This window comes from Varanus komodoensis, unplaced genomic scaffold, assembly GCF_004798865.1.
Source record: "Varanus komodoensis strain SLA01 unplaced genomic scaffold, ASM479886v1 scaffold44_3, whole genome shotgun sequence".
Classification (NCBI taxonomy): Eukaryota; Metazoa; Chordata; class Lepidosauria; order Squamata; family Varanidae; genus Varanus; species Varanus komodoensis.
Window position 1 is genome coordinate 5141448 of NW_025336010.1, and position 25947 is coordinate 5167394.

The 25947-nt window shown below is 41.7% G+C and overlaps 1 protein-coding gene across 7 annotated transcripts in view; it reads left to right on the forward strand.

Moving 5' to 3' along the window:
* Positions 1-25947, forward strand: part of LOC123030367 (ran-binding protein 17-like) — a 163422-nt gene that overhangs the window by 89385 nt on the left and 48090 nt on the right. The window contains exons 18-19 of one of the 7 annotated variants that reach the window (XM_044444229.1): positions 17476-17479; positions 21002-21013. The exons of the other annotated variants lie outside the window; for them this stretch is intronic. The gene's annotated coding sequence lies outside the window, so the exon portion shown is untranslated. Of the gene's footprint in view, positions 1-17475; positions 17480-21001; positions 21014-25947 lie in introns of those variants that run through there. 7 annotated transcript variants of the gene reach the window in all.

Genomic DNA, 25947 nt, shown 5'->3' on the forward strand with positions numbered 1-25947 from the left:
GATCAGTTGGCACGTGACTGGGCCAGTGGCTAGGTTCAGGGCCACCTCATGTACTGTATATGTTGGATTATCTATTCCTCCATGCTCATCTCTTTATCACAGAGGAAAGAAAACACTGTGGGTTGGTGGTGATCTTTAAAAAAAATCCTTCACACTTGAACACACAGTGCTCACACACAGAATTCATATTTTCAGAGTGCTCTCTGTACCTGCATATTTGGGAATGGGATTATCCTTGTTCACAGCCTGCCAGAAACACCTCAGTTCCTGCCCTTTGTTGTTTCCTAACAGCTTCATGAGTTAGTGTGGATTAGTTCAAGGGCAATAGTAACTTCCACAGAGAAAGATGGAGGGAATGCCCTGAAGTGTTTTCTAAATAGGTTATGAACCATAGTTATTTGACTTACTCTTCTTCATAGGTCTTTGTGCATCATACATTTGGCAGTTAGTGCTGAGGAAACCTTTCGTGCATGTCCGCATATGTAATCTACAGTATATCACAGAAGTGAGTACACCCCTCACATTTTGTAAATATTTATTATATCTTTTCATGTGACAATACTAAAGAAATGAGACTGCTACAATGTAAAGTAGTGAGTATACAGCTTATATAACTGTAAATTTGCTGTCCTCTCAAAATAACTCAGCACACAGCCATTAATGTCTAAACCGCTGGCAACAAAAGTGAGTACACCCCTAAGTGAAACTGTCCAAATTGGGCCTTATTAGCCATTTTCCCTCCCCGGTGTCATGTGACTCATTAGTGTTACAAGGTCTCAGGTGTGAATGGGGAGCAGGTGTGTTAAATTTGGTGTTACCGCTCTCACTCATACTGGTCACTGGAAGTTCAACATGGTACCTCATGGTAAAGAACTCTCTGAGGATCTTGAGAAAAAGAATTGTTGCTCCACATAAAGATGGCCTAGGCTATAAGAAGATTGCCAAGACCCTGAAACTGAGCTGCAGAACGGTGGCCAAGACCATGTAGTGGTTTAACAGGACAGGTTCAACTCAGAACAGGCCTTGCCTAGACATTAATGGCTGCGTGTTGAGTTATTTTGAGGGGACAGCAAATTTACACTGTTATACAAGCTGTATACTCACTACTTTACATTGTAGCAAAGTGTCATTTCTTCAGTGTTGTCACATGAAAAGATATAATAAAATATTTACAAAATGTGAGGTGTGTACTCACTTCTGTGATATACTGTACATATTAACATGCTCCAAATTCTTAGCCAGACTTGATTGTCTGGATCCTTTCTCATGGGTACCTTATTTAATAGGCAGAGGCATTCCAAACATACATTGTTTAATGATGGTTAACTGCTCATATGGCTTGAACTATCTATGTAACCTTGTTCACCTAAAACACAGTGTATCTTTATGATTGTTGTTTGCTATTTTAAATTACAACTTTGTGATTTTAGTTTTGATTCTGATTCCGTTATGTCTTACAGACCTTTCTGCAAACTGCTAATGGGATGAACACAATATATCACTTTTATAATAGCAAGCTATTAAAGGCAAACATAAAGCAGTCTGAAGGCCATAAGTGCTGCCAACAGCTCCTGCTTTAATGAATTCCCTTTTAGATGTCCATTAAATGCTCATGGCAAATGTACTCATAATGGAAATGGCAAATCTAAATGGGTAGATATGAATAATCCATGGAGTTTAAATTCTGTTTATGATCATCTTCACATTTAGTTTTCAAGACAGTGCAGTTTAGTTTTCATTACAGTTCGGAATAAAGAGGACAGGGAGTAATTGATTGCTTCAAGCAGATTAAAATCAATGGTCTTCTTTCCAAAGAACGAGTTCAGTGCAATAATTCCAACTTTAAATATTGATTTAGGGAATTCAACACAATGTTTTGTGCTGTGTGAATTTTATATAAAGACAAATATTAATTTTATGTATTATATGAATGTATATAGAAACAGAGAGGCTGTTAGGAGTATGTGCATGAGTTAATAGTGATCTATATTAAGTCATTTTGATATTATTGCAGTCATAATGAATCAATGATATTCCCGTCATCATTGTAATACTGTTTGTAACCCATTAGCACAGAGAAATTACAACCCATCATACCTCATTACAGTGATTGAGGGTTTATTACCATATTCTCAAATTGCTTGCTTGTGATAAAACTAAATAGGCACCAGACAACCGTAGGTAGACCATAGACTATGTGTTATTGTACCAGGGTAATGAAGGATTGTTACAGCATAATAGGATAAAATCTATGCAGAAAATAAACTTGCCAGTAGAAAAGAACTGAGGAGTATTTTTTATACTTGTCAGTGTATTAAAGGTCAAACATTTGTTTTCATCAGATGGTTAGCAAATTTTAGAAGTCATACAGCTTTCATATTTGAATAAATGCTGCATTGGAGCCTTTTAAAGCTTTTAGAGCTTGTAAATAATATTATATTTAAATGCCCATCTAGGTATCAGACTTGTACCAAATATATTTTAAATAAATATTACTCTTGTTCTTATTTGTTTGTTTGTTTGGAGTTTTTGTATGCCGTCCCATTCGCATAAGCCTCGGGACGGCTTCCAACACAATCTTCTGCTCTATGTTCATTTTTTGTGAGAAGGGGAAACCAAGCAGCCCTAGTTAAAATCAAGAATGACTAATTGTGTGCCCTTGTAGACAGAAAAGAGGCATGTGTTTTAAATAGGCTTCAAATATTTTGGTGCTTAGAACTGGAAAATGAACCTTGTTGGCAGATGGCAAATTGGAAGCCACCTTTTGAACTGAAGATATACAGCTAAAGTGCAGAAGGATGTGCAAGCCTATTGGAGAGGTTTCTCTTGGGGTTTCCACCTCCAATATATACATATATTTGTTTTTTAAAGTACCACATATGTATTTTTTCCAAATAGTTTTGTGTGTGCATGTGCGCATATGTTCTCATCCCAACCAAGTGAAGACTACAGGTGATGCTGGGAGATAGTTGCTCTGCCCCAGGGTGATTGCATCATGGGAATCCACAGGACTCCATACTGTCCCCCATGTTATTCAGCATCTACATGAAACCACTGGGAGAGGTCATCAGGAGGTTTGGGCTGAAGTGTCAACAGTACACTGAGGATACTCAGCTCTCAGCTCTGATGTAAACTCAGCTCAGTTTACATCTAATCCAGGTGAGGAAGTCTCTGTGCCGAACCTGTGTCTGAGCGTGGTAATGGACTGGATGAGGGTCAATAAATTGAAACTGAATCTAGACAAGATAGAAGTGCTATTGGTAGGTGGTTTCTCTGACAGGTTGGAGGGCCATTACCCTGTCCTGGATGGGGGGATGCACTCCTCCTAAAAGACAGGATCTGCAGCTTGGGGGTGCTCCAGGACCTGGAACTATCTCTGGAGGCCCAGGTGGACTCAGTGGCCAGGTGTGCCTTCAGCTACTGTGAATATATCAACCTCACCCAAACCTAGATAGATATAGCCTGGCTACAGGTTATGTATGTTCTGGTAACATCCGGAGTAAATTACTGTAATGCGCTTTACATGAGACTGCCTTTATAGATGGTCCAGCAATTTCAACTGGTTCAAAATCAGGTTGTGCATTTAGCAGCAAGCATTAGTTTGTGAGCCATATAATGCCAGTTTTATACAAATGATGTTGGTTGCCACTTGAAGCCTGGGCCCAATTTGTTTTGACATATAAAGTCCTAAACAGCTTAGGACCTGGCTACCTAAAGGACCATCTTCTCCTGTATATGCCTACCCACCCATTAAGATCTGGGCAGGAGGTCCTTCTAAAAGAGCCATCCCTCAAGGAGATGAGGCAGGTGGCAAATTGAGGAAGGGCCTTCTCAGTGGCCCACTTTTAGAATAGGCTCCCCAGGGAGATTTGCCTGGTACCAGCATTGTTCTCTTTTCAGCACCTGGTGAAATCATTTCTCTTTACCAGGTATATGAACAATTGCTTTTAATTTATTTAATGCTAATGATGTATATAGTCATCCTTCTAACACACCAGATTCTTTAAAAATGGCTGCTATGATGGTGTTGCTATTTTATTAAGTTTTTACATGATGCTTTTAGTGTTTTATTGCTTTTAATAATTGTGTTTTGACTATTGTAAGCCGCCTAGAGATCCATGTTGGAATAGTTGGGAGCGTGCAAGTGTAAACACAACCAAACAAAAAACGAAACAGATGTGGGATAAGTTGCATTGTGATATGTAGGCCGTATCTGGATCCTGAGGCATTCCTTGTAGTTCAGGCTGCTAGTGTGTATTGATTTGTCTTCTGGATGGCAGCTTTGTGGGAAGGGGAATATTGCAAGTGCTTCATGGGCCAGATGCAGTGAATGAATATGCTCCCCACTCTCAGAAACAAGTGTTGGTCTTTTTGTGTATTTTTAGATTAGGTGGGAATATAATATTTATTTGTTCTTAACCTGCTGAATTGCTTATATACCTCATTTGGACTTTGCAGTGGGAGTGTAAATATTTATAATCACTGCTGGGACCTTTCCAATACCTGAACAAAATTCTTTCAGGTATTACTAGATCATTTAACATGTGGATTGTGAGAGAGATTCTGTAAATGCATTTTCCTCAGCTAGTCTAATAGAAGATTTTGGCTCAAGAGTGGAGAAATAATTCAGTACACATAATAGTTTTTACATATTGACGGTATTAATCTACTTGAGTCTGAATAGCCCCTGGAAACCTCAATCAAGATGGTTCCTTGTTGTGCTAGGGATACGAGGTATGATCCAAATCCCTAACTATGCAGGAGCATCTGTTTCTTTTCAGAGAAGTGAAAAGCTCTGTGTGCACACTTGCAGAATTACTTTGTTCATAGAAAAGATGTGGAAGGCACAGGAACCCAGGAACTTTATGCCTGCTTTGGAGATACCAGATCATGTTGGTAGACTGGGGCTTTGAAATCTGCATGCAGCAAATCTGTGCAAGCACACGCTTTTAATTTATTTGCATTCACGTGTTACAGCAGCTGCAAACAGCCTGCAGTTCTTTTCTATTTCTTTTTTAAAAATAAGAGCATATATAAAAGGTGTCCTGTGGTTTGGTTCTAGGAACTTAAAATAAGGCTTGAGAAAGATTGCACATTTGGGTCATGCTGTTGGCTTGTTTGCATGCCTGGCACTAGCTGCAGCAGTGCAAAAGAGGTGCAAGTCTACTGGGCTAACTTCAAGCAACTGGGTATATCTATTTTGTCATGTTTGACTATTATGAAAAATCTGAAGTCATACTGGATTAAGAATGTGCAGTGTCAGATGGGTGGAGTATTGATCACTGCAACAAGTTAATTTTTTATGAATATATTCTGCTCCTATATAACTGTTCTTTAATACAGGGCTATTTTACTCTCTCCCAATTGTCATCATTACATTTCTGGCATGTGATGTTGCTTCTGTCATGATTGCAGGGTCATATGTAACAAACTAGCTAGGGGGGAGTGAGGGAAAGGGCCACAACCTGAAAAATCTCAGATTCTACTCAGTTCATGGGACATTAGTTAGTTCAACTATTTCTAAAAATGTTTGCATCACTATATAATTTACTCTGTGTGACGTGGAAGCAGGATGGCAAATGGCAGGAGTGGTAGAAGAGATCAAAAGTGATTCTGAGGTATAGGAAATTTAGGCCTGGGAAGTCGCACAAAACCAAAAGAATTATGTGTTGTGGTAACATTGGGCATACCAGAGGATGGAAAACAGGCAACCAGACAAAGTTACATATGCAGAAAAGGAACAGAAAAAGAGGGCTGTATGGAAGGCATTCAGGAAAAGAAGGACAGATACAAGGGAAACCTGTTTTTTTGCTTGAAGAGGTAGTTGTCAGAAGGATACCATACACCTGACTTCTTTCCAATGTCTTTCTCTTTCCTGGGGTGTTTTTTGTAGTCTCTCCTTGGCTTGTTTAGGAAATGTTCTTCAGATTTGATTCTTTGCTTATTCTCTGCCTCACTTTGAAGGAAACTGTGCTAGGTAGATACAGCTATATGGATTGATCGCTACTCGTTTTACTTTTGAATTTTGCTTCAATTTTCCTTGGCAGCCTTTATGTGAATATGGAGGCAAAAACTGGGTTTGAGAAGAATTTCACAGTTGTGTTTGATATGGCATAGTGGTCAGTTGTTCAAATAGAAAATGCAGGAAATTCTGTTGGCAAACAGCTCTTTGGATCCCATATCTACATATTTTTTCCATTGGATATTTATGATAAAATATAAATCAGAATCTACTGTACATTCTATTGTATTCTGTTATATGAATAATAATTTTAACAAATAGGTAGAATATTAGATGATTCCTGAGTCAGGTTTTAGTCACAAAATATTTAAGCAAGCTGAATCAACATTTAATCAGCTAAACAAGTTAGATGTGTATTGATCTGATCTCAAAATGTGCTTGTTTCTTTGTTTATTAAAAAGTTCGTATACTGTTCACTTAGCATTGTTGGCTCGCTGAACAATTTACACACGATAAAATGCAGACATAATACATTAAAACAAATTAACAATCAAGCATTCTGATTAAACAATAAGTAAAACAATATAAAACAAAACAAATTACAGTGCAATTAAATTAATAAATACAAAATCCCAGTTAAAACAAAAACAATCAGAACAGAAAATGAAAGTAAGATCTGGCTGTAGATAGTAATAACATATTGCTTGAATATTAAAAAGCTGAGTGAATAAAGTTTTTGCCTGGTACCAGTATATGTACAGCATCAGTGTATTTTTCTGGGGAGAAAATTCCATAAACAAAGCGCCACTACCAAAGGCCCTTCTCTAAGTAGCTGCCCTCTTCACATCCTTTAGAAGTGAATGAATGAATGTATTAAATTTATTGTTGTAACCTTAGGTCATAACATAAGATAAAAGTACATAAAACACAATAAAATAAGTTCTCAGTTTTAGCACTTTGTTGTAATTTATTATTTATTATTTACAACTTTTATTATCCCATTTTATAATCTCACTAATTCGCTGTTCCTATTATTACTATTTTATTGTATTTTATGTACTTTTACCTTATGTTATGACCTAAGGTTACAACAATAAATTTAATTCATTCATTCCTTTAGAAGTGGCTCTTGGAGAAGGACCTCCGAAGGTGATCTTAAGGTATGTGCAGGTACATATGGGTGGAGAGGTTCCTTTAGATAACCAGATCCTAAGCCTAAGACTTTATACAAGCAACTTGAAGCAGGCCCAGAATGCAGTTGTTAACCAGTGAAGATTGTATAGGACTGGTGATATATGGTCTTGTCTACCAGTCCCTGTAAGCAGAGGTGTTGCTCTATTTTGTACCATTTGCAAGTTTCAGAGCATTTCCATGGGTGTTTCCATTGCCTCCTCACAATGCCGTCCGGCGGAGCTTTTTCGGGTGGTGCAGGTGCTGATACATCCGGTCCCAAAGAAACATCTTGTGCCACCCTCGAAGGCCTGTTGTGACGACTTCGCCAAGCATTTCAGGGAGAAAATCGCTCAGAGTCGCCATGAGCTTGACTCTGCTATTGAATCAGATTCTACTGGGGAGATGCCATCGACGCCATTGAGTCCACAATTAATGGATGAATTTCAGTTGTTGCGGCCTGATGATGTGGACAAGGTGCTTGGACAAGTACGTCCTACAACTTGCTTACTAGACCCATTCCCATTTTGGCTACTTAAGAAAGCCAAGGATGGGATCGGGACCTGGATCCTGGAGGTGGTCAACGCCTCTTTAAGAGACGGCCGGGTACCTGCCCCATTAAAGGAGGCAGTAGTCCGGCCAGTCCTAAAGAAGGCATCCCTGGATCCAGAGGTGGCCGCCAGTTATAGACCAGTGGCCAACATCTCGTTCCTGGGCAAGGTGCTAGAGCGGGTGGTGGCGGGACAACTCCAAGCACTCTTGGATGGAACTGATTATCTGGACCCATTTTAGTCTGGCTTCAGACTCGGGTATGGCACTGTCTCTGCCTTGGTCGCCCTGTGAGAGACAGGGAGTGCATCCCTGTTAGTTCTCCTGGACCTCTCAGTGGCTTTCGATACCATCGACCATGGTATCCTTCTGGATAGGCTAATGGGATTGGGAGTTGGAGGCACCGCGTGGCGGTGGTTCCACTCCTATCTCAATGGCCGATTTCAGAAGGTGGTGCTGGGGGACTATGGCTCTGCGCCGTGGCAGCTATGCCATGGAGTACCGCAGGGGTCCATTTTGTTCCCCTTGCTATTTAACATCTACATGAAACCGCTGGGAGAGTCATCTGGAGGTGTGAGCTGCGGAATCATCAGTACGCTGATGATACCAGCTCTACCTCTCGTTTTCCACCAGTCCAGGTGAGGCAGTGGCTGTGCTGAACCGGTGCCTGGCCAAGGTAATGGGCTGGATGAGGGCCAATAAACTGAAGCTCAATCCAGATAAGACGGAGGTCCTGTTGGTGGGTGGCTCGGGCCTCGGGATGGGGGACTTGGGCCTTGTCCTAAATGGGGTTGCACTCCCTCCGAGGGACAGGGTTCGCAGCTTACGAGTGCTCCTCGATGCTGAGCTGTCTCTAGAAGCTCAGGTGATGGCGGTGGCGAGGAGCGCTTTCCTTCAGCTTTGGCTGATACATCAGCTGTGTCCCTTCCTGGAGAATGACTGCCTGGCGACAGTGACACACACGCTGGTAACTTCCCAATTAGATTTCTGCGTGGGACTACCCTTGAACACAGTCCGGCTACTTCATTTGGTGCAGAATAGAGCTGCCAGGTTGCTGACGGGGACTGGGCGGTGTTCTCATATAACCCCAGTTCTCCATCAGCTCCACTGGCTCCCGATTGAAGTCCGGGCCCAATTCAAGGTGTTGGTGATGACCTATAAAGCCCTAAACGGCTTGGGACCTGGATATCTAAAGGAACGCTTGCACCCATATATGCCCTCCCGCCCCTTGAGATCAGCAACAGATGCCCTTCTCCGGGAACCCTCCGTGAAAGAAATTAGGAGGGTAAGTACCCGGAGGAGAGCTTTCTCTGCGGTGGCGCCCCATCTATGGAATGCGCTCCCCAGAGAGGTCCTCCTGGCGCCGTCGTTATTTGTTTTTCGGCGCCAGGCTAAGACCTTTTTATCTAAAACTTACTTTAATTGCTAATTTATTGAATTAATTAGGATTTTAAAATTTTTAGCCGAGAATGCACAGGGGGTTTTTAAATGTTTTTTTTTCTTTTAAATTGTTGTTATTATTTATGTTTTTATGTATTCTTTGTGAGCCGCCCAAGGCTTTGTTGCGATGGGGGCGGCATAGAAATGTTTTAAATAAATAAACTCCATGTAAAGCATGTTAACAGTAGGCAAGCAGAGAGGTTACCAGGGCATGGATTACTCTTGCCAGATTCTGCCTGTCTAGATAGAAACAGAGTTGGTAGATCAATCAAAGTTGATGGAAGGGGCTACAGAGCCCCCTCTAGTGTTTAAGGGACAGCTCTGGATTCAGAAGCACCACCAGACTCCAAACCCTGTCCTTTAGGAGGAGTACAACTTTGTCCAGGACAGGTTGGACATCAACCATCTATGGACAAGGGAGCCACCTGTCAACAACATCTCTGTCTTGACTGGATTAAGCTTCAGTTTATTAGCCCTTTCCAGACTTTTAGCTCGGTCAGGCACTGGTTCAGAACCATCACTGCCTCACCTAGATTAGATGGAAGAAAGAAGTAGAGTGTCTTCGGCATATTGGTGGCAACTCAGCCCAAACCTCTGGATGACCAGTTGTTCAGAGGTTTACTGAATGCTAAATCATTAGGGAATAGTCATGTGGGCCCTGGACACTGTCTGAGGGCACATGGGATAGTTCAAACTCCTGGTCCAGAGGGAGTGCTTTGAACTTGGAGGTTGGAGTGGGAGCTGTTCCCACTCTTCCAAGCTGCTGCAGAAGGAACCAAGCTTGACTGTACTCCAAAGTCAAAAAAGCAACCTTGGAGAATGAGAAAGGGGGTAATTTTAGTTGTGGGGGAAGGGAGGAGACCGTAGAGGCTAAGACTTTATCAGCCTTCTCTCCCTTTCTGAAATACCTTTGCTAGATGAGTAAAAAAGGATGTCTAATGAAAAATGTAGGGTGGGAGGTAAGGGAGGCAGAGATTTCCTCTGTCTCTGTACTGCCACTGATGTGGGTTTTCCAGAACAAGCAGAAATGAATTTTTTTCTAGAAAAAAATTCCTGTGTTCGAAATAATGTTATTTCATTTAGCATGCATATCTGACACATTTTTACTCTGTGCACATCCTCTCTGTGAGCATGCGAATATCTCATATTTTGTAAACGGAACCAAAATATTTTGGTCAATTTTATGTACAGTATAAATATCTCAAAAGTTTTCTCAATATCTAGCAAATATTTCAACTGAAATATTTGCTTAGGGGGAAATTAAATTAACCGTGCATTATAGTTTAAATGCTATATTGAAAGACGTTCACAGCTTTCTGTGGAAATTATGTTATTGGAATACTTGTAAAAATGTAAAGGTACCATCATATATTTTCCTGTTATGTTTGTTTGCATATAACAAAATCACTACATCTGAAAGAGCACAGTTTTTAGGAAACATGCCCAAAGAGAGCTTATAGATCAACAGCTTCATTCCTTTTAATAAAATAACTGTAGCATCTTCATCTTAACTCATAACTTTTGCTTTGCTTATTGGTATCATTTCAGATTGAGAAAAATCTGATTCAGAACAACTAGTTTGTTGTGTGCACATCTCTCCCCTTTTTCCTTCCCGGCAGACCAAGGGAAAAGTGTTCAAAATATAGTCCTTTATTGACTTAGACTGTCCAGTTGGTTTGGCTTTGTAATACAGTGTAAGTAATATTAACGTAATAAAGCATAAGTCATTAACACGAAACATCTGTTAAAGTAATTATCCCTCTCATTGTGTTCTAAGTTCTTGCCCATACCAGGAGTTGATTGCTAACTGAATTCCCCCGCTTGCTGTCCTGCATGAGATGATCATAAACCTCTGAATTTGAGGGATTACAATAATTGAGGGTGCAACCCCCAGGACTGTACCCTTATTTATTCATTGTATATTCTGTTTTTTTTTTTTCTTTTTAAAGAACTCAGAGTGGCTTACATCATTCTCCTGTTCTCATTCTTGTCCCCACAACAGTGACCCTGTGAGGTAGGTTGGGCTAAGAGTCTGTGACTGGGCCGGTCACCCAGTCGGCTCCTTGACTGAGTGGGGACTAGAACCCAGATCCCCTGTGTCCTAGTCCCACCCTCTTAACCACTATACCACACTGGCTCTGTTCACTGGCTCTTACCTCTGATTTGTAACTTTGGTATCCCAAAATCCCTGCCTATCATAGGTTTTTTTTTTTTTTTGGATCAACAATCCAGGCTCATAAATCATGATGTGAAGTTAGTTTCTGAACATGGGTGAAGTTTGCATCCTGGTTGAATTTTAGTTGTGTCTCTCAGTCTACAGAGATGTCAGAGAAGAGCACTTTGAAAACAAAATGAGACTAAAAGACTCACAGAGTAGGATTTCTGTTTATTAAAAGGGAATTCACTAAAGAAAATGTTGATTTTGGGAAAACTGAAGTCCTGTAGGAAGTTTGTATTCATCAGATTTATTCAGTTTTCAGTGCCTTGCTAAATAATTCTGGGAAAAAATGACTTAATTTTCCAGAAGTTGGGATATTTCATGTAATCCCATTTCCCACAGGTGGAAAATGTGTCTTATGGAGAACATAATGGAAAACTTGGACTTGGAGCACAGATTGTCCTGTACAGAGACTATAAAAATAAAGCAGATGAAAACACAATTTTTGCACCTAACACAGGATTAACGTAGTTTTTAGTTTGCAGTGCATTTGAACCTACCCTATTGATTGGGCATATCCCCTCCATCAGTAACTTAAAACAGATCAAAAGGACAGGTGTAGTTGACTCTCGATTGTTGGCTGGGCAGACTGTACAGAAATACTTGGCTGTTCAGGATGTACTCTACCACCAGAGGAAGATGATCTTCTATCATGTGAAGCTGGATGTTCTGCGTGTTCTGTTTGGTTATACTGTGTAACCAAACTTCTGTTGGCTTCTTTAGCTAGTGGACCATCTGAACATACTATTTGGTTTTGTCAGTTTGAGCTTCTGTGTTTCTCATTATTTCTACACACTGTTTGTTCAGAGACTGTGTGAGGGCAAGAGTCAGGTCTGAGTTGTGGCTGGACTTCATGTTTTCAGATAAGAGGGTCAACTCTTGCTTCTTTGTCCCGGAATGCTAGGTATTACTTGTTCTTCATCGTGGCCTCTGTGCATCACACATATGGGTTCTGTGCCTGCGCAGTGCCTTTGGCCGGAAGATTAACAGCTAACGGATTTTTGGCGGGAACTCCGCTCCCCCTCCCCCCTAGCATTATATAAGGAGCGGAGTGTCTGCCATTTTCCAGTCTTTGCGACCGCTGTTCGTTGTGCCTAGTGCCGCTTTGCTCTCGCTCAGATTGTTATTTACCTTCTTGCTCGTCCGAAAATCTCTTTTTCTCTCACCAAGTTTTATATCCCTTGTTCTTGTTGTTAGTATTTCACTTATATTTCTTTAACTTTGCACCATTTTTCTTCTTTATCGTTCCTATTAAAAAAAAAAAAAACAACCAAAAATATTACTTTCCCGCTTTACTATCTCCTTTTTTCTTCTTTCTACGATGGCACAACGGGTGGCGTTCCACAAGTGCAGAAAATGCGGTTCCAAAATGCCTGCTGCGGACCCACATGATCTGTGCCTCCTTTGTTTGGAGGAAGGGCACAGAACCGATAAGTGCAACCATTGTTTGGCCTTCTCTAAACAGACGAGGAACAACAGGGAGAACTGCATCCGCAAACTCCTTTGGGATCAGGCTCTCCTCCAATCTGATTGGCTGGTGGCTAAGCCTTCCACTGTTGTGGCCCCACCCGAAGGCCGTCCAACTTCGGCTGACCTGCTGCAACGTTCAGCCTCTTCCTCCATTGCTCCCCCTTCACGCCCTTCTGAAGAAGGAGCTCATGCTATGGCCAATCAGTCTGTTTCCTTGCCGAAGAAGCAAAAAGAAAAGAGAAAGCACAGCGACTCAGATAAATATCCTGTGCAGAAGAAGGCCAAGAAAGATAAGATGAGCAAACCGGTTAAGAAGCCGAAGAACCCCGAGCAGGCAAAACACCGTCACTTGGGCTCGGCCTCTTCCTCAATTCCAATACCTACTTCGGAACCGACCCCCTCGGTCCCGACCATCCAGGCGGCTATGAGGGTTACCCCACTGGGCTCACTGCGCCGGCCGGCAGCCGAACCCCATTATGGATTCGAGGAGGGGTTCTATCTCTGACGGGGAAATACGAGACTCCCCACCTAGGGCTCGATCACCAACCCCGATGCCTCCGATCCTGATGGATACTGAGATCACCATCTCCCTTCCGAGAAGCCGTAGAAGCTGTTCCTCAGATGCGAGGTCTGATTATTGGTACCACTCCAGGTACTCCTCTGCTCCGAGACGGGAAGAGTACCACTCTACAACCTACTATCCAACCTCTAGGGGACAATCTTCACCATCAGCTCCTCGGCAGTGTTTCCATTCAACACCCAGAGATGCCCCAAGGGCACCATCTAGAGAGAGTGGCAGATCGGAGTCTCCAGGAGATTCTTCCTCCAGTATACCGCCCCCCTACTGGATGGAATCCAAAGAGTTTGAGGCTGACTCAACCTCGCCGGATGCTGTAGTTGATTCCCAGGGTCCGGGGTCGCCTGAGGAACCGTACATATCGTTTAGACGATCTGATGGCCAGACTAGTGAGATCGCTCGATAAAGAAGCCCACCAACAGCCGGGACCGAGCACCGATCGTTTTTATGATGTGGTTAGAGGTGAACGATCCACATCTATTGCCTTTCCATTTATTATGACCTTACGGCAGGCAATGACCCAGCCATGGGACCTCCCAGCTAATCCACAACCGACCTCTCGTAAATACGAGTCCATGTATCGGGTGCGGGAAGAGGACATCCCATTTCTTCTCCGCCACCCCAAGCCGAATTCGGTTGTTGTAGAATCCTCGCGGGGTCGGGAAGCCCGTGGACACACCTCACCTCGTGACAAAGAGGGTAGAAAGGTTGATTCTCTCGCCCGCCAGGTATACGCAGCTTCGGGCCTTGGTTTAAGAATCTCCAATTACGAGGCAACCCTGGCGCGTTACCAGTATTTCCTGATGCAACGCCTGGATGCCATCATTGATACTCTTCCGGGAAACCAGGGCGAACTTGCTAAGACTTTTGTTAAGGAAGCTATGCAAGTGGCGGTGCAACAGCTTTCTACCGCGAGGCACCACGTGGACTCTGATTCGAGGTCGCTGGTTGGTGCAGTTTCCCTCCGCAGGCACGCCTGGTTGCGTAATTGCAATTTTCCCGACAAGATGAAGCGGAGAATTGAAGAGATGCCGTTCAACGGTTCCAGCCTCTTCCATGCAAGGACGGACAGCAAATTGAAGAAAATCCATGAATCAAGGATGACCGCCCATTGTATGGAATTGCAATCTGTACCCCGACGTAAGTGGTCATAGTCACGTCCACAGTACCGTCAACAGTTTCCACCTCGGCGGCAGCAATCGCATCAACGTCAGCAGCGTCGCAGGCAACAACCGTCACAGCGCTTCCAACAGGGCCGCCGCTGTTTCGATACGGACAGGCGACAGCGCTGATGTGACGAGCGAACCTCTCCTCTCATTCCAACCCCCCCTCCCCCCTCTCATTTGGGGATCGACTGAAGAGTCGACTCTCCATTTGGGAGTCCATCACATCTGATGGATGGGTGTTATCTATCATCCAGCACGGATATGGAATCGAATTCAACGTTGTACCATCACCTATTCGATATACTCTGACTTCTTTGGTACTGTTAGACGAGATTCACCAACTCCTCGCTAAAGGAGCTATTCGTCGCCTGTCATTATCGGAAGGATTCCATGGATTCTATTCCAGATACAGTTCCGAAACGAGATGGGGGTCTAAGACCAGTATTGGACTTGAGAGCTCTCAATAGATTTATAACACCAAAGAAGTTGCAGATGACTACACTTCAAAGTATTCTTCCGTTGCTGGGAAGAGGGGATTGGTTCGCCTCATTGGATCTGAAGGATGCCTATTTTCATATTTCAATACATCCAAGTTATAGGCGTTTCCTTCGTTTTGCGGTGGACTCTGAAATCTATGAATTCAATGTGCTACCGTTTGGATTGGCCACTGCACCAAGAGTTTTTACGAACTGTATGGCCCCTGTCTGTGCACACCTTCGATTACATGGAATTCGGGTATACCCGTACCTTGATGATTGGTTGCTGGTCGCCGACACAGAAGCAGGACTTTCGTCTGCTGTTGAGTTTACATATGCTCTATTGCACAATCTTGGACTCTGTATTAATCAACGGAAATCTTCCCTTCTCCCTATGCAGGTGATCAACTTTATCGGAGCCTGACTGGATTTGACGTTGGCAAGAGCCTTCCTTCCTCAGGACAGACAACATGCGATTGCTCATTGCATCGCTCAGATTCGACAAACAAGAACTGCTCCTGCCCGGTCTATTCAGAGTCTGTTGGGTCACATGTCTGCTTCCATTGCTGTGGTTCCACACGCCAAACTCAGGCTATGTCCCCTTCAACTGTTCTTCAGCGGGGTGTTTCAACCACAGAGGGACCCCCCTACCAAATGGATTCGACTCCCGGCTTCCGTTCTTCAGTCCCTGTTATGGTGGATAGACCCAGCCAATCTAACCGTAGGCGTTCCATTCCGACCCCAGTAACCTACAATAACCCTCGGTATCGATGCATCTCTACTGGGATGGGGAGCAATCTGTTCCGATCTACGTACCCAAGGGATATGGAGTCAGCGGGATTGCAGGAACCATATCAATTTCCTGGAACTTCTTGCCGTTTTCAAACCCCTTCAATCATTCGAGGATGTGCTTCTGCACCAGGTCGTCCAGGTGACCTCGGACAACATGGCGAAGTCTTTTATTTAAACAAACAAGGGGGAACCCGATCCCGGAAACTAGCCCGCCTGGCCATGCAGATTTGGGACTGGTGCATACCGAGAGGTATCACTCTTGTAGCAGTTCACCTAGCGGGCATGGAAAATACAGACGCCGATCTCTTGAGCAGACATATGTCGCGGTCCCACGAATGGGAGCTAGACCATTGGGTTCGCGACATGCTATTTCACCGATGGGGCCAGCCAGACATCTGTTTGCCACACAACGGAACAGGGCATGCACGGCATATTGTTCCAGAGCGGGAGTGGGTCAGGACTCCCTCGGGGACGCTTTCATGATTCCCTGGACAAACATGACGTTTTATGCTTTCCTTCCGATCCCACTCATCATGAGAGTGTTGGCAAAGATCATTCACGAAGGACCCACAGGGATACTGATCACCCCCTGGTGGCCACGCCAACCATGGTTCTCAACTCTCCTTCACGTCTCCAGAGAAGAGTTTCTCCAACTCCCTCTTCTTCCTTATCTCATTACCCAGAGGGAGGGCGCAATCCATCACCCAGATTTGCTATCGCTGAAACGGACTGCATGGAGGATACAATGATCACCTCTGATACAACAGTATCGATACCACAAACTGTTCCAACTATTCCTGCTCAGCAGAGTCTACACCCAGACCTACAGTATATCCTCGAATCTGTGCTACGACCATCTGCTAGGAAGTCGTACGCAGCAAAATGGCAGAGATTCTCTAACTTTGCCAATTTACACTCTTTTCTGGCCGCTTCAGCGTCTTTTTCACAGATACTTCAGTTTCTCTTTGAATTGCACCAGTCTGGACTCAAACCCTCGTCCATAAAGGTTTATACAGCAGCGATTTCGCATTATCGGGGAACTATACATGGCCTCTCCATCTTTGCTCAGCCTCTGTTTAAAAGATTTTTAAGAGGATTGAGTAATCTACATCCAACTATAAGACCTCTAATGCCTACCTGGAGTCTTTCGGTGGTTTTACAAGCACTGACTCGACCAACTTTCGAACTCATGGCGACCATCGATCTACGCCTTGCTTCATGGAAGACGGCCTTCCTTGTTGCAGTAACTTCAGCCGTAGATCATCTGAACTCTGCGCCCTTCGGGTAGAACCCCCTTTCCTAAATTTTCATAAGGAAAAGGTGGTTCTTCGAATGGATCTGTCTTTCCTTCTGAAGGTCGCTACTTCGTTTCACATGCAACAGGAGATTGTTTTACTGGCATTCTTTCCGACCCCTTCGAATCCGATAGAACGATCTCTACATATGCTGGACGTTCGTTGTTGCTTAGCTTTTTATAGGTCCAGGACTGAGTCTGTTCAGCGTTCCAGTAGACTTTTTGTGAAATATTCGGAACATGATCAGGGTTGCCCAGTCACATCACAACGTCTTTCGAAATGGATAGTAAATACAATTGTCCTATCATATCAGTTGGCTAAGTTGGACTTACCAGCTACTCCAAGAGGCCATTCTACAAGAGCTGTCGCTGCTTCTTCGGCCTTTGCATCAGGAGTCCCGATAGAAGACGTGTGCAGAGTGGCTATTTGGGCTACTCCGTGTACCTTCGCCAGACATTATAGACTCGATGTCCGTGCCAGACAGGATTGCTCTTTTGGCAGAGCTGTTCTTTCTTCTATCCTTCATTGATGACACCTCCCTCCTCCATTTCGGGTAAGCTTGCCATTCTACCCATATGTGTGATGCACAGAGGCCATGACGAAGAAGAACAGGTTGCTTACCTGTAACTGATGTTCTTCGAGTGGTCATCTGTGCAGTCACACAACCTACCCTCCGACCCCGCTTGGTGTCATGGGTGATCCGACTATTTTCTGCGATACTATGGTATCTTTTTCCTATGTGTCATACCACTACTGAATTTGGATTTCTTGTCATTCTGACAAACCTTTTTTATTATACAACAAACGCCGGTCTTTCAAAGACTGGAAAATGGTGGACACTCCGCTCCTTATATAATGCTAGGGGGGAGGGGGAGTGGAGTTCCCGCCAAAAAACCGTTAGCTGTTAATCTTCCGACCAAAGGCACTGCACAGGCGCAGAACCCATATGTGTGACTGCACAGATGGCCACTCGAAGAACATCAGTTACAGGTAAGCAACCTGTTCATACCTGATACAAGGACAGCCATGGCTCAGTGGTAAAGCACATACGTTGCTTGCAGAAGGTTTAGTGTGGCACCTCAAGATAAGAATGGAAAAATCATAGAATCATAGACTAGTAGGGTGGGAAGGGGCCATGAAGGCCATTGGGTCCAACCCACTGCTGTTACAGGACAGCAGTGTATACCATCCCACTCGGATGTCTGTCCAGTCTCTTTTTGAATGTCTCAAGTGTTGGAGAGCCCACCACCTCTCTAGGCAGCTGGTTCCACTGTCATATTGCGCTGACAGTGAGAAAACTTTTCCTGATATCTAGCCTGAATCTGGGTTGTCACAATTTGAACTGATTATTCCATGCCTTACATTCAGCAATTAGCAACTTAACACTCAGGTATCAGCAAGAAGAGATCTTGACCTTCCTCTTTGTGACAGCCCCTGAGTTACTTATAGATGGATTTCATGTCTTCCCTCATTCTTCTCAAGGCTGAACATGCCCAGTTCTCTCAAATCTTTTTTTTATAAGACAGTGTTTCCAAACCCTGGATCATTTTTGTTGCCCTCCTCTGGACCCTTTCTAATTTTTCTGCATCTTTCTTAAATCTTGGTGCCCAGAACTGGATACAGTATTCCAGATGATATTCCTTCCTGAAACACTGGAGAGCTGCTCACAATCAGTGTTAATAGCACTGGACTAGATGGTTCAAGGGGCTAGCTAAGTCCGTATAAAACAGCTTCCTGTGTTTCTCTGCAACACCTACTAATGACTCATGTAGTCTGCTTTCACCATTTTGAAACTGACTGTATAGAGCAGACCCTTTAGCAATAAGTTAAATTATTTCTTTCACCATCCCCTGCCTCATATGCAATCTTGCTTGAAGAAGGTAAATGCTGGAGTAAATTGCTGCTTTTTAAGAAGTGTGAACATATCCTTGTTCCTGCTTGTGTGTTACAGGCTCATTTAATCAGCTGTTTAAAGGAACACAGACCTATCAGTTTATATAGGCTTTTATGTTGAATCATAGTTTGGTTTTATTATGTTTAAAACTTATGGGTTTTATATGAAGTTTTACTATGTTTCTGTATAGTAAAATAGTATAGTGTTTTATGAAATGTCGGGGGAGCTTCAGCTGGTGGGGTGTACAGAAATATAATGAGCAAACACAATTAAAATTAAATTAAAACATATTTTAGAAATGTGGGCTATCAGAAAAGGGCAGGATATTTAAAGAAATAGATATGTTCTTTCACTGACTATAGTACTTTGGCAAAAGCTGCCACAAACAGCCAAAACCTGCCAGCTTTAGCAGAGAGGTGGGGAGAATTATACCACCACTGTGATTTATGGGTCAGGTCAAACTCATACATAAGACCTTTCTGTAAAGCTTTTTCTTTAAATGATTTTGTACACTATTATCAAGATATATTGAGGAAATATTAAAGCATTACAAAGGAACACTAGATATTTCAATTAAGCTGAAATACATCTGGAAAAATCAAGACTGTCTAATGGTGTGTGGTAGCTCTATTTAGAAATAGTAAATCTCAGTGTCACAAATTAAGGACCATTCAAATTATTTACTGTACATATCCTTTCAAGAAATCATTCAAAGAACCTGTCTTTGGAGAGAAAGAACATTACTAGTACTTTAAGATATATTGATTATTTTTTACTTTCTTCCGTGAGCATGTTAATATCTGTGTCTTCCTCTGTGTTCTTTTCCATAATTTAAAATGTGTTCCTTGGTATGGAGGAGATCATTAAGGGTATTGCAGAACTGTTAAGCTGTGTGGTTTATATGTTATAATTAGTTTGGCAGATCAAATACAAATCACTTTTACAGGCTATCTACAACAACACTGAAGTACCAGTTAAATATTGCAAATAATTAAAGGAATCATGTTTAGTGTGGCATGATTAGCTAATTCACTTTACAAGCATTTATTAAAATGAATTCACATGTTATTATTCCATAGGTAGTTATACAATAGTGTTTATCCAGGAAAAAATATAATGAACCAAACTCTTTGTATCCAGCCCTTCACAATTAAAATGAAGACTCCCCAAGTAATATCAATCTAGGATAGACTAATTAAGTTTGGTTTGATAACCATTCATTTCTTCTATTGCCTCTGAGCAAATTGTTTATTAGAGAAAGTTATTTTACACAAATCAAATCAAATTGGGTAAGCCATTATATTTGAGAGAAACCTTAGCCATCCATCAATTAATCCATCATTTTCTCCAGACACTTTTGCTTAACAAGGAGATCACATTATCAGCAATTTAGATATCAGATGATTAAATTATAACAGAAAATTTATTGACAGTTTTTCTAATACTTTTATTATGAGCAAATACAGATAATTTCTCCAGTTTATGGGCAAAGTAAGCACAATTGTGGTCTAAAATACAGGAGCAATTCTGATCCATGGAAACACCACACTTTTCAGAAGGTTTCAGAAATTCTCCATGGTTTGTGGCTTGTTTGGTGGCATCTCGGGTGCCAGGAGATCTAGGATGGCTACTCAAGTGGAGAAATGGTTCATTGTAATCCAGGCTCACTGAATGTGGTCCAAGAGTTTTACTGAAGCTTGTGAGAGCACTGAAGACATTGAGGAAAAATTGTGGTTGTTTGCTACCACAGCAGTCTTTGCAGTTTCTCATCCAGGAGTATATGCGAGGGTGTTAAGAGAGACTTACTCCTAGGTATTTCTGCGCACAATTGCTGTGTAAACCTTCTGGGAGGACAGGTAGTACTGGCACAATTAAGCTTGGTGGCTATTGCTCTTGTCCCAGAGCTCCTTAGCCTTTCCCACAGCTGCTGGCAGCTTAAGCATATATCATGCATTGTAGATTTTTTATTGCAGTGGCCAGTGAAGGTGGCAGTGGCAGTGTTAGTGGCTTAATGTGAAAAATGCCAGGAGTGTGTGGTTTACCATTTTCAATCATTGTGCCAAATTTTTAAGTTTAAAACAAATGTACCAAAACCAAGTAAGAAGACACTGCATTTTACCACACATATTATTTCATACCTAAGTAGCTATAGCTATAACTATAGTAAAGATATCCTTGCAGGCATAAAATATCCCAAAAATGATTATTTTGCTGGCTTAAGCTCTCTCTCACTTGTTCACCCTGCTTGTATAATCTCACAAACATTCTGGATGCTGAAGTAGAGATATCAGCAACAGAGCTTTTATAGGAAAGATGGTGGGGAGAAATTTGGCTAACCAGTCAGGGCACTGGCTGTAGGTCTCCAGTTACTAATGAATAATACACCCATTACCCTGTTACTCTGGTTCTGCCTATGTATTAAATAGCTTCATAATAGCCACTAATGGCCAGCTGCTTGACATTAGCCAACACTAATATTCCATCAAAGATGTCTAGACTAAATGGTGTTAAAGCTGAAGCTGTATTTAACGTTATGCTAACTTTTATTTAATTAAGAGGCATTTGAGAAGAAAGTGATCTTTATTTCTTAGATATGTATTTAGAGGATGATCAAACTTCCAAAATCTTTTTTGTGGGGGGGCAGCTTTGTAAATATAGCTTGTTAGATAGTTGTGCGATCTCCTCATTTTAGAAAATAAAACTTGTCAGCTTGAGAATTAAGGCTGTGGTATAATAGAGGGTTGGACTAGGAGGCAGACGATCTGTGTTCTAGTCCCCGCTTAGTCATGAAGCCGGCTGCTCACTGACTCTCCGTCTAGCCTACTTCATAGGATCATTGTGAGGATAAAATGGTGGGGTTCCTTGTATGCAATATGTATGCTTCCTTAGGTTCCTTGCAGGAACATGTACAATATTAAATAATAAATATGCCACATATGATACTGGCCAAGGAAGACATGGGCACATATGCTATGGGTGTGAGAGTGTAGCCCATACATCTGCACTAAAGGATTAAAATTCAGTGTTGAGGTAACTCTGATTCTGCCTTTTAAAAAACGTTACTATTTTATGAAGTGCCAAGAACTATGCCAGACTATTCAGGAGCATATTTTGTTCCTTTCCAAACCTTAGCTGAAAACCAATTTTTTCAAGAGCTGTTTTCTATACCCAGTACTCTATTCTACATTTTGCAGCAAGCTGAATAGGCAACTGCGAAATGCATACACCCTGCTGTTGTCTCTCTTTATTGATCAAATATTTAGAGAACACAGTAGCCAAGGATTCTGGTTCCCTTGACTTCATGTTCAGTCCTTGATTGACTATGAATTTGAGTGAATTTGCTCCGATGGTGCCTATTGTCCATAAACTCAAGACATCTGGTTTAGATTGAACTGAAGCCTAATAGAGTGAAGCATTTTGTAGTAGTGGCAATTCTATATCTCCCAAGTCTTTTTTTAATTTCTGTTGCTCAGTTATGTAAAGACTTGCATTATTCACCTCTCACACGCCTTCCTAATCTTTCCCACATGTAGCATAAGGTAGCAATACAGTCTTTATACTTGCTATTGATTTTTATCCACTATGGGGTTTTATGGTAATTTTGTTGTTGCTTTCATGTCATTGTTTTTGATTTTCTGTTTGGACTTTTGTGTGTCAGGGGGTATATGTTATGTGGAAAAGCTACCCTCCTGCTCTGTTGTAATGTTGGGAACCTCAGTATCTTCAGGGCTATACAGCTGTGGTGGAAGTGAATTACACCCATAGTATGTTGTCTGTGATGTAAAGTTTGTGCTAGTTAAGCGTTGAGATGTTTAAAAAATACAGAGGAGCAGATGACATATGGGCAAATTTGTTTTGGTATATATGGCATAAATATGCAACCCTTGAGAATATTTCTGTTCCTTTACATCTTTATAATATGTTGGGGAAGTAAATGTAAGCAGAGAATGTTTTCTTAGATTTTATGGAGAAACAGCATGTTGCATCTTTGGAAATGTAATAGTATATCCTTTTACTGTCTCTGATAAATGCACTGTCTGTAAGAATAATGCTTGCAAACTGCATGCTGATTTTTTGATGGCTCGGAACTCTTGGAATAAAATAAAAACAAACCATCTTGGTCCAGACAGCTAGTAAACAGACTTAGAATAAATATAGGAGATGGCTTCTAACTTGAATGCAAGCAACATTTTTTAAAAGGCCTATGTCAACCATACTGCAATAACTCTAAAATGAGGAAGGCTTGCAAGAATGAAGGTGTGAAAGGTTAAGCTCTTGTTGCCAAATATATGTCTCATGTATGCATTATCATGTACTTTTTGGGTTTGGGGGAGGGAGATAATGGTCAGTATTATCCATATTGTGTACTGTTTACATGTTTGAGTTCTTGTTTGGATTTTACTTGGTGATTTGATATTAATTTTTAATGTGAAAGCACTTAGCATTAGGAGTTTGACATTTTGTCTGACCTTAATCACCAGGAGGATGATGAGAGGTTTATTCAGTGGGAAGAGAACTGTTACTGCACTGACAAAAATGATGGGAAATAAGTAAACAGCCTTTTAAATCTTCTCCAGAAATCAATAGGGTTTAAAGATGATGGACGCTAGTGTTTTTTCTTTTCCTTTTTTTTCTTTTGCTGCTTAAGGACTTCAACCTTTTACGGGAAATGTCTTCTAGAAGTGTCAGCAATTTTTTTCCTGAGCACAATGAATCATTGCTCCAAATAGAACACTCTGCATAGAACACTTCATCATTTATTACAGTGATGATGTTGTATGAGACTTATTGTGGTAATGCAGTTGATGTTTTGCAGTTTAGTGCTTTAAAAAATGATGTAGGCTTTCATAAACTCTAATTGTTGTATCAGCAGGCACTTTCTTTGTAAAATATAAATGGAGAAATTGGTGGTTTTCATTCTTTTAGTGAAATGCGTTTCCTTTCTGTCCCCCTCCACCTCCTCTCCTCAGTCAGGTTTTCTTAAGGTCAGTGAGAGCTTTGCTAAAGTGACAGTTGTCAACATCATTTAATAACGAATGGTAATAGTTCTGGAGTAATTGAATCAGCAGTCTTTTTTAAAAGGCACAGGTTTTGAATTGCCAAATAACAACATTCAAATATATATTCTATTTTCATGAATGATTTATTAGACACTAAGCCAATGCAGAATTTAGTAATGTATCCACAAACAACTATGTTGAGACCTGCATTGATTTACATCCTGCATTGATTTGCATCATCAGTTGCCTATGCTGCTCATTTCTTATGTACTAGCCAATGCTGAATTCATTTTTGACACTGACATGTGCTTGATTTTTTTCAGTCTATGCACGGTTGCTATTAAACAGTACCTGATGACTTGGAAGACCTTGTGAATTTGTATCTCCATATAACTGTTCACTTTGAATGACATGCTTAACAATGAAAATGGGGGCAGCAATTTTATGATGATGCTTATGTATTCCACACATAATTACAAATAAAGTTCCTTCTGAGTATTTTTGATTAATGATGCCATACTTTGGCTTCAACTCTTATTTTTGTTCTGCTTAGAATTCTCTTCTGTGCACACTGAATGGAAAATGTTTTAATTTTTCAATTGATTAGCCATGTGATATGTATTGTACTGGGAACTATTTAGAATGATTCTTCCTAATTTCTTGTGAAGCAGACTGTACCTGCCATTAGCTTTCTTGTTTTTACTATTTATAAAGTTTGTGGCTTGTATGAGAGCAAAACAAAATTAGTGTTTTGATTCTAGAAGGCATAGACCAGACTTTTACAACCTATGCAATTCGCATGTTTTGAACTGTAACTTCCAGCCTTCCAAGTTGTGGCCAACGGGCTGGGGAAGGCTGGGGTTCAGTTTTATCTTCAGTCAAGAATTTTGGAGAGTTTGATGATGAGACATGCTTGGCCAGTGTAGCTGTCTCATTTGGCATGTACTGTTGGCACAAATTTTGCTGTATTGAGAAGGCATAAATTATGGTAGTACACGGTGTTCTGAGTCTGTTAATGGTTATCTTTTTAGCTATTCTGGGCACCTTGCTTTTTAAGAGGAAAAATTAGATATAAACATACAGAGACAGATTAAAAAATGAATAGTAGCTCCATGAGTTTTAACTACTTTCAAAGGTGCAGTTTTGCCATCAGTTGCATGGCAGAATTGCTGTCTTAGCTTATACCACAGGCTTTCTTTGCAGTGCTTCTGGTGCAGAGCTGGATAGCTGTGTCCTGCTTGTGTCTCTTTGTTGAGGGGAAACACCTGCTTTATGCAGACTGTGAACAGTTTCAGGTGGTGTTAGCAAGGAAGCTGCACTGCCAGCAGACTTTAGCTCATGATGGAGGCCCTTGACCTGCAAGACTCAGCAGGTCAAGGGACAGAAAGGAGAAAAAGCCACTTTTCCTCCAAAGCCTGCCAAGCCCATGGCTATGCTTCTGCCAGAATCCTTTGAAGTCTGCAAAGCTGAAAGGGCTGACCCAGTCATTAAGCTTTATTAACTCCCCAGCAAAGCTCTGGACTTACTTAAAGTGCCCTCTGTGGATACATCAGTGGCAACCCTCAGTACTACTGCTGCCCATTTCAGCAGATGGGGTGGGAAGTCTTCAGGCTCTGTGTGACAAATGTGGAGGTGGCACTTTGCAAGGCTTTTGAAACATCTGCAGTTACATTCTTTTGTTTCAGTAACAGTCTTTCTTTTTCAGAGCAGTACTCCTTTGGGTACAATTGCCAAGGGTTGGGGTACAATGGCCTGGAGAAATATTAGCTGTGGATTCTTGTTCACAGTTCTAACTAGATAACGTCACCTTCAAGGACACCAAACTGTTTGGGGGCTTTGTGGATGCTCTTCTGGCAGAGAAAAGAGTTAAGAAAGGGCACATTTGCTAGCAAAAAGGGAAGGATTCAAATTTAAGGCAGCAGTTTTAATAAGAACAGA